The sequence below is a fragment of the Patella vulgata genome, chromosome 7 (assembly GCF_932274485.2).
Source record: "Patella vulgata chromosome 7, xgPatVulg1.2, whole genome shotgun sequence".
In the NCBI taxonomy this organism is placed as follows: Eukaryota; Metazoa; Mollusca; class Gastropoda; family Patellidae; genus Patella; species Patella vulgata.
This window is the reverse complement of record NC_065885.2, coordinates 60,628,635-60,637,291: the sequence shown is the minus strand read 5'-3', so window position 1 is coordinate 60,637,291 and position 8,657 is coordinate 60,628,635. Positions and strand designations below refer to the sequence as shown.

The 8,657-nt window shown below is 39.9% G+C and overlaps 1 long non-coding RNA gene across 1 annotated transcript; it reads left to right on the top strand.

The window, feature by feature from the left end:
* Positions 1-1,453: 1,453 nt before the first annotated feature.
* LOC126827598 (uncharacterized) lies at positions 1,454-8,129 on the top strand. The gene is made up of 4 exons (XR_007682752.2): positions 1,454-1,608; positions 4,476-4,685; positions 5,889-6,221; positions 8,004-8,129. It is a non-coding gene; the product is annotated as an uncharacterized LOC126827598 (long non-coding RNA).
* Positions 8,130-8,657: the final 528 nt, after the last annotated feature.

Here is an 8,657-nt window from a genome sequence, read left to right as displayed (position 1 = left end):
TGGACAGACGACCCTACCCCTTATTACGTACAAGCGGGGAATCGAAACCCCGCCAGTTGACTCAATGACAGACATTATGATACAACGCGCATGTGCTACCACCCTCCCCCTCCCAACTTGGAGGAAGTGTAATGGAGGTTACCTTCCTATTCCTATTATTCTGCTCCAACTAATCTAACGAAGACGAGCATACGTCATACACTGTGTTGCTATGGGGAAATTTGCCCAGACATCAGCGCTCCTATAACTTTGATGAAATAAAATGGGGTTTAAAGTCCTATTTTAATGCACCGACCGGGCTAACGAAAACGGGCATACACCATACATTGTGCTATATGATTCCAATTTTGCCAAGATAACGGCTTACTCATGTTTCGAAATCTAATTGTCAATTATGTGTGGGAGGGGATAAGTTATTGGGGAGTTAGACTCAAGGCTGTAATGGCATGGGTTCGATTTCCAACCAAACGAGAAAAAGAAAAATCATGTGCTAGGTGCAGCGCTTGTGGAGGCTACAAAAAAAGTTTCTAGTCCTTCCGATGAAGTAGTAAACAGTGTACACATTGGTAGTAGTCTCTGTTGATTAAAGAAGGTGTTCCTGGTCGTAAATTGTGTTAATACCCAGTATTCGTGTTATATAATTATGTATCTGTGGAGTATGATCTTTATCTCGTCACGTGTTCGTGCAGGTAAGTAGCATCGTTATCTCCGTACGTGTTCGTGGAGACAAGCATGTTCGTTATCTCCACACGTCTTCGTGAAGGCGATTATAGTCGTTATCTCCGTACGTGTCCGTGAAAGCGAGTTGTGTCGTTATCTCTGTACGTGTTCTAGAAGCCGAGTATGATAGTTATCTTCGTACGTGTTCTGGAAGTATGATAGTTACCTTCGTACGTGTTCTGGAAGTCGAGTATGATAGTTACATTCGTACGTGTTCTGGAAGTCGAGTTTGATAGTTATCTTCGTACGTGTTCTGGAAGTCGAGTTTGATAGTTATCTATGTGCGTGTTCTGGAAGCCGCCGAGTATGACAGTTATCTTCGTACATGTTCTGGAAGTCGAGTATGATAGTGACCTTCGTACGTGTTGTGGAAGTCGAGTATGACAGTTACCTTAGTACATGTTCTGGAAGTCGAGTATGATACTAATATTCCTACGTGCTCCGTAAGTCGAGTGTGTTGCTGATGATGAGTATGTTCCTAAAATACAACATGTACACATTTGCGTGCACGTAAAAGAACGCTTGGCGCTGTTCGGGCAAAGTGTCTCACTATGTACATCGCGTATGCCGTGCAGTAAAGGGTGGCGTTAACCTTCTGTCCATATTCGAAAGCAATGCAGAGTATATAGCCGTGAAAACAACACTGTAATTTTTTAATGTGTATTGGGCCTCGATGCTTTAAAAAAACGTTGGTATTTTTAATTCAAGGTATCGTGTTGTTGTTTGTCAAAATAGTTAGGGTTAAAGTTGACGTCTTTAGATATTGTTTGATAAATACTATAGGTAACTAGCTGTCTATTCATTGCAACTTGTATATAAGACGCCACTCAGACAGAACTCCACATTATTTCAGCTAGATTTCTCAACACTGTTTGACAGATTTTCTCGGTAAGTATTTTTACTCTATTTATTCCTTAGTTACGTGCACATAGCTAAGAGAGAGAGAGAGGGGGGGGGGGGGTAGCGTCCATTCGACACAAACTAGGTTATTTCGGGATTAACACCTGTTTTAATTTTATTTCAACAATTCGCTTGTGCGTAGGTGTCTTTAGCAGTGGGAGGTAACCGGAGGACCCGGAGAAAACCCACGAGGAATATAGCTAGTTAAAGATACTTTATGGAAGATGAGATACACTGTTGATAGTTATCGCTAAAATAGATAACGTAAAGGGAATATGCTGAAAATGTCAGTCAATGTGCTCAACTCGGAACCGAGATATCAGCTTTTGAATTTTATGCTAGCCTCGATCATCATTGCTAAAGTCGGTACTATAAAAACAAAGTCTGGAGTATCCATTTTTACGTTTAATTATTTTTCGAAAAATGTGTTCCAATCCGCTAAATGTTGCAGGGTAGCGATGGCATCGAGAGTTCTTATGGTCTGGATAAGTTAATTAATGTCTAATTAATAATTCAGATAAGATTTAAGTTCTAAAGAAAGACCTGCAAAAGGCAGATTTAGCTCTCGCATAATGTATGTTTAAATAAGGCAAATCATCTATTTATTGCGTAGAAGTTGAATATCCTACCCGGTTCGATCCCGGGTTTGGCCGAGAAGTTTCTCGGAATTTATCAAACTTCGTGGTCTTGCCCGATCGCGTGGTTTCCTCCTATTGTTAAAGACCCTTACGCGCGCAAGCGAATTGTTGAAATAAAGTTGCATGATATGTTAGTCCCAAAATGAAACAAAAAAATGATGTTGAATGGATGATTTAAACCCGTATATATTGAGGTTGTATTGAAACATACATTATGCAAGAGGTAAATCTGCCTATTGAGAGAGAGAGAGAGAGACAGAGAGAAAGAGAGAGACAGAGAGAGAGAGAGAGGTGGGGTTTAACGTTCACTCGACACAAACTCAAACTAGCTCATTTCGGGACTAACATATGGTTTAATTTTATTTCCATAATTCGCTTGCGCGTAGGGGTTTTTAGCAGTGGGGGGGGGGTAACCGGAGGACCCGGAGGACCCGGAGAAAACCCACGAGGTTGGACAGACGATCCTACTCCTTGTCACGTACAACCGGGGGAATCGAAACCCCGCCAGTTGACTCAATGACAGTTCTCATGATACAACGCGCACATAGTCGCATAGACACATCCATACATATTGACGGTGTAAGTGGTATGCCTCGATTGTCACCCATTGAGGGGATGTTTATAAGGTCATTTGGTCTCTATTGTTTGATATTAGCACACAATGGCTACCATGGGCTGTTCCAGTCACTGAGTATTACTGGGTTACATGACATAAACAGTCCTTCATATTAATATCGTCATATCCCATATAGACTTCACTATCCAGTCGTTCGGTTATTGCAGTTTTCATCAAAATACATTCAATCTCGGACAATACATTATAATGTTTGAAATGATATGAAATGGGGTTTAACGTCCTACGGTTCTGCACAGACTGGGCTAATGAAGAAAATAATTTTGATATTTAATTCATAGAAATCCTTCTTCTCTGCTTCATCTCATTCTTATTTTGAATTCAAATTTTGATGTATGTAACCGTTAAATTAAGTTCACATTTTGATGCAACTGTTGAATTAAGTTCATGTTTTCATCTCACTGTTGAATTATGTTCAAAGTTTAACATGGCTAAATTAAGTTTAACGTCCACTCGACACAAACTAGGTTATTTCGGGATTAACATATGGTTCAATTTTATATCAATAATACACTTCCGCGAAGGGGGCTTAGGGAGTGGGAGGAAACCGGAGGACCCGGAGAAAAACCCACGAGGTTTAACAGGTGACCTTACTCCTTGCCACGTGCAACCGGGGAATCGAAACCACGCCCGTTGACTCAATGACAGACCTTATGATGCAACGCGGGCGCACTAACCAATCGGGCATCCAACTCACCTGATGTGATAGTAGAAGTGTGCTAGTATTTCTACGGGATTGTAGAAATTAAAGGAGCTAAATCGCTAATATTTAGGACCTAGAAATTGACTCAAATGGGTCGAAACGCATATAATAATGTAATCTGATTGTATATAAACTGATTTACATTCAATTGTTTCTGTTTTGACTCTAATTTCAAATCAGTTATGTCCAGCGAAATACAGCATGTGTCTCAACCCTATAGCAATTTCTAGCGTCTGGTTATTCCAGTCTATTAAGCAGGCTCTCCAGTTGAATATGTCTAGCCTCGTTCTTTCTGGTCACTTGTTGCAAATGACACTAAAACGCACTGCGGTACACGATTCGTGTATCAATGGTAAAATGTTTATTTTGTCTTAAATATTGGATATCCGAAAGCCATCTTTTACCGGTAAGATCACAACATCAATATTGATTTAAAGCGACAAATAAATCGTGTTTTCAATGTCGAAGATTTTGGATGATATTGAGTTAGAGACTTATCTACTTTAAGTTCAAATTTTGGCGTGAGTGTAGAGTTAAATTAACATTGTAGAAAATTCTGTCCATGTTGTTTATATGTGTATTACAATGCAGGACAGGGGGCCTGACAGGGACAACTGTCTAGTCGTTCGGATGGAACGAAAAAAACTGAGATCCCGTGTACACATTGGCGTGCACGTAAAAGATCCCCTGACAGTTGGAATTCGATATAAGAGTAGACCGTAGCGCCGCTGTCCGGGCAAAATTTCCCCCATAGCACACGGTATGGCGTATGCCCGTCCTCATTAGCCCAGTTCGGATCAGAACAGTAGGACGTTAAACCCCATTTCATTTCATTTCATGTCTATTACATCTAATTAATGTTTCTATTTTGTCCTTCTAGAAATGAATAATCTGGTTATATTGGGTGTTTTGTGCGTGGGTCTGGTAGCTGCTTACCCTCGACCCAAGGAAACTGAACTTGAGCACGTTTTAAGAGGTTTGTTAGCCAGACGACAGGGGCCCGGCGATAATGATTCACCACCAGAAACCAACGGCCCAGACGAGGGAAGCGTCAGCGACGGGGGAGAAACTGGAGAAAGAATGGGAAAAGGTAGGTTTATCCATATAAACTAAATTCAATTTAGGAAAAAGTTCCATGCTTTTCGCATATTAAATGATGTCTACGCTGGTAGCTGGAAACAGCAAAGTCACCAGTTGGTTTCATTTGCCTGTTTCAGCATAGATGATATGGTAAGCGGGAACTGACAGCACACTGTAACAAAAATACCAGGAAAATTTTATCCGTATTTGTTTTTCCTGTAATTTACAGAAATTCCTTCAATTAAATACAGAAAAAATAATCCTGGTAATTTTTGTTTCCTGAGCATGAAAGTGATAAAAATTTCATTGAATTAACCATTGACTTTCTACGCGTGTGTGAAATAGCTTTATTTAACGTCCGCTTTCACCGAAGTGATATCGCAGACAGTCCTTATACGCAACCTCTTTCCGCTAATATAAGAATACGGAATATCCTAATCGAGAGACGAGCGCACCGTATCACGAACCGTTACTCGTCAGTGAATGGACCAGTTAGAGGCTTTCAGATGTAAGCTTGCGATACCATCAATGTGCAGGTATATTATAAACTCTGCCATAGAGACAAACCGGCTTACACTGGCCAATCGGTAATACTATCGGGATTTAAGCGTGCTTGGTTATCAGATAATACAAACCTATACACACGGAGCGTTAAAATAAATTTTTATACATTTATGAAAATACTTACAATCTGATTAACGTATGATGAATAACAATAAACTTTATAGATCTTATAAATAATGGAAATTAGATATACATGACAATTAATATACCAAACGTTACAAAATATGATTCTTCATAATTATGGTTAATAAATTGAAATGAATACTATAACATGATAATTATTAGGAATGATTATATGTATACGATTGCTTATCGTTCGATTTGCAAACAGAAATAATCGTAAATTCCTGGTCATTCCACCGTTTATCCCGTAACATAACAGAATCAAATAAAACATTTTATCCTTAAATTTCACGGAAATTCCGGGTCATTCCAAAGTTTATTCCGTAAAATAACTGAATTACGTCGATTATAAAACATTTTATCCCTAAATTTCACGGACATTTTCTGTTTAATACTGAATATTCCATATAAATACATAAAATTTGAAGAAATAATTCACACTTTTAACACAATTTCTCCAAAAAAGCATTTTTACAGTGTAGTTATGTATTCTAGTAGTTTATTTATTGGTCTTATTTACTCGCAGATTTCCTGAGAATGCCCCTTGGTGCATTTTTCAAGATGGTATTTTGTCACCCCGAGAGGCCTGAAGCCCGAAAAGAAGAGAAACCCCTTGACGAGCTTAAGAGACTTCTTAATGAGCTGTCAGGTGGACCTGAAGGTGAACCAGCAGGTGAACTAAGGACGGGTCCTGGTAAATTAGTAGAAAACCTATGTAAAGCTCTAGAAGAGTTCGGTGCACGACCAGAAGGCGGAGGAGAACGGCCAGAAGGCCAAGGAGAACGACCAGAAGGCGGAGACGAATTACCACCCCCTACCAAATAAAATCTCACTACTTCCTATCAGCCGCCAGTTTTAAGTAGGTTGTCGTTTATTTTGTTTTTTAATTTATTATATCCCACCAACAGCTTGACGAATAGTTAAAGATACATTATGTAAGATTTAGAGAAAGATCTGGTCATTCTTGCTGTAATAGTTCAAAAATGGAAAAAAGTAAGATGAACATTTCAGTCAAATTACTTTAAACTTTAAGTTTTGGATGTTTGAATGAAATAGCGCTAAACCGTTTCCGACGATTGCCAAGCGCTGTCACGTGGAGACCCAGACCACATACTCTTGAGTATCGGGTACCCTCGCCACCATTAACGTAGTCTCGATTATTGGTCTTGTTATCAGTCTACGTCATGCTGGATAATAATAATAATAATATGAACATTTGTATAGCGTCAATTCCACACTTAAAGTATGCTCTATGCGCTTTCTACACACAATTTTAAATTAGATATAGCGTTGAAATAGGTATGTTTTAAGTCTGGATTTGAAACACTCAATAGAAGGAGCACTTTTGATGAACACTGGAAGATCGTTCCATTTTGATTGAGCAAGAAAACTAAAAGCTCTTGCCCCAAATGTTTTCATTCTCCACCTTGTGATCACCAACTGTATTTGGTCACATGAGCGTAAACTCCGGGAAGGCTTGTTCAATGCTGAGACGTAAACACATCTAGTCTCTATCTTTTAGACAAATATTCCACGAATAGTCTGGATGGGCTGTCAATATTTGAGAATAACCAGGTCACACCCTGCAAACCTCAGCAGATTCCAGTACCCTACAGCCTCGGCTGTATGACGAAGTCCGCCAATGGAACTACTTTCAAGTTCCCGGATTACCAAAGGCGTTGCCCATGACGACGCCTTTGAAGAATGTTTTATCATAAAAATATTTCAAAGTCTGAAGCTTTCAAGTTTATCCGATTCTCCTCAAACAAGGACAATTTTGTACTGAAAATTATATACACGCATCGAACGACGCAATTTTGATAACGTCTTTTAAAACCGGCAAGTTTTCCTACTAAGTAAATCGGTATAGGCGTAGGTACATATCACTTACCGTTATACAGTCGAGGCTGCAATTTGCCGAGGATTGCCGAGTGAACCAGGTCATTGGTTAGATTATCCGGTCGTTTAATTATCGTGAACAAAATATAAGAAAGGTAACTAGCCCCAAAACAAGATGTTCACGCCCATGAAATTAATTTAAGAATTGCCATTTCAGAAAATCCATTTGATTGCATTGGCAGTCCAATATCCAACACCCTTGGTTACGCACGACAATGGAATTTTTCAGCAAATGTTGACAACGGACCCAGATCCTCCGTACTTTGAAGACTAGGAAACAGAGACTAGAACACGTTCAATACGCATTGAATCGACGCTTTTATGTTGTTTTTAGTTTTATCAAAATCAGAGCGGTCTTGAACTATCAAAAGAATGATTTGGTAGAAATTCTGTGGTCTGTAATTAATTACCTGATAGATTACATGCAAAAACATGAATTGCCGTCTGTAACTTTAACTGGATTCCAGAGTTTGGATGTCGTTGTAACCAGAACCGCTGCATTCAAAACGGCTGCCCCCCCCCCCCCCATCCCTGCAAGCAAGCTGTTTAATTTTGGATGTCGTTGTAACCAGAACCGCTGCGTTCAAGACGACTGCCCCCCCCCCCCCTGCAAGCAAGCTGTTTAATTTTGGATGTCGTTGTAACCATGACCGCTGTATTCAAGACGACCCCCCCCCCCCCCTCTGCAAGCAAGCTGTTTAATTCGTATGTTAATTTGTATTAATCGTCTTTGTCATTGCAGGTATATTATAACAAGTCAGTCAGATCTTTGGTACCATGTGAACTCAAACTACTCTCCTGGCAATTCCAATCTGTTCATTCCGTTTCTGTTTGTAAATTTCAAAATAAATTCAATTATTTGATTAAAGTTGAGAATAAAATCTGTGAATACTATTAATAAAATGGTGCTTAACATCCTACCTTTCTGCACAAACTGGCAAAATCAAATGTGCTATAATGGGAATTTTGCCCACACAGCAGCGCTACATCCCACTCGTTTTTCGATATCTTCAACGTGACGCCAATTCTATACACAGGACCTCGTTTTTCCGTCCCATTCGAAAGACTAAATACCTTTTTTGCACAAACTGGGAAAATGATGACGAGTATATGTCATGAAATCTGCTATAATGGGAATTTTACCCAGACAGCGGCGATATCTTTAACGTGGGACCGGGGATCACGTGGCTAAGTGGGTAAGACGCTAGCTCGCTAGCCTGGAGGTCGGGTGTTCGATCCCTGCATTGGCCGAGAAAGTTCATCCAGATTTTCAGGCGTGGTTCTCCCTTGTCAGTGATGTAGGACGGAGGGGCTGACAAGGACAGCTGTCTAGTCGTTCGGATGGGACGAAAAACCGAGGTCCCGTGTACACATTGGCGTGCACGTAAAAGATCCC